We start from the raw sequence: 1,355 nt of genomic DNA, 5'->3' as shown, positions 1-1,355 counted from the left end.
AAAACAAAACAAATAAAACAAAAATTATAAAATAGGTACGTACTGGTGATTTCTAAAAGCAGTCTCAGCTCTACAGATTAGGCAACGGCTCTGGTGCTTCTATACCACTAGGTGTCGCCATTGACAACACAAAAGCAAAAGCAAACCTTTACATTTCAATAAGCCTCGAAAGAATACCAAACTTGAAATAGGAATATGAAAGCACTATTGTAAACAAGACTCTAAAAATCCAGAGGGTTCGAGAATATATGTGAACTTTCAAGTTTCTCAGTGCCATGGTCACAATAATTGTTAAGTACTTTCAATTTCTATTTGGGACAACCTTCAGCAACGTATTGTTAGTGGCATTGTAGAAATGGGGACTGGAACTATCATACAGTCAGAAGGGCATTTGCTTTGCATGCAGCCTACCTGGCTTTGACCCGAGATCGATCCGTGTCTTACCTGGGTTCGATTCCCAGCATCCCATATGGTGCCCTGAGCCTGCCAAGAGCGAATGGTCTCCCAAGTACAGAGCCAGGAGTAACTCCTAGTGCTGCTGAGTGCAGCTCAAGCCCCCCCCGACCCCCCCCCCCAAAAAAAAAAGATTGTAAGAAATGGAATGGAATTTGGGTTTGTTTGGGGATCTTTTTTTTTTTTTTTTTTTTTTTTTTTTTTACTAATTTTCAAATCTTGGGCACTTCCAAAAGGTTAAATCTCAACCTAACACACAAATATTTCCATGGGAACATTATAAAGATATATAATATATGTTACAAATGTATATAGATTGCATGTTACGATATATTTTATAGTATAATATAATATATGTTAAAATTAGTATTGATTGCATGTTACAATATAGTATAATATATAAATATACTATTTTTTACTTCTCTCTGGGCCCGCAGATTCTAATTTTAATGCCAGGAAGATAGTTTTCTAAAAAATGGAATTCCTTCCTTTCCTTCCTTCCTTACTTCCCTTCCTCTCCTTCCTTCCTTCCTTCCTTCCTTCCTTCCTTCCTTCCTTCCTTCCTTCCTTCCTTCCTTCCTTCCTTCCTTCCTTCCTTCCTGTTGTGGAGTGAATAAATATTGACATTACTTATAGGACAGATAAACCACAGGAAAAGTGAAGCCTCAAGGAAAGGGGCATGGTACTTTCATTAATCACTGTTCCCCCATCTTTTTACTACATTCAATTACAGGCATTAAAAAATTTTAAAAAGGGGCCGGGTAGGTGGCGCTGGAGGTAAGGTGTCTGCCTTGCAAGCGCTAGCCAAGGAAGGACCGCGGTTCGATCCCCCGGCGTCCCATATGGTCCCCCCAAGCCAGGGGCGATTTCTGAGCACATAGCCAGGAGTAACCCCTGAGCGT

Source organism: Suncus etruscus, chromosome 2 (genome assembly GCF_024139225.1).
Source record: "Suncus etruscus isolate mSunEtr1 chromosome 2, mSunEtr1.pri.cur, whole genome shotgun sequence".
Classification (NCBI taxonomy): Eukaryota; Metazoa; Chordata; class Mammalia; order Eulipotyphla; family Soricidae; genus Suncus; species Suncus etruscus.
This window is presented reverse-complemented; position numbering follows the sequence as displayed.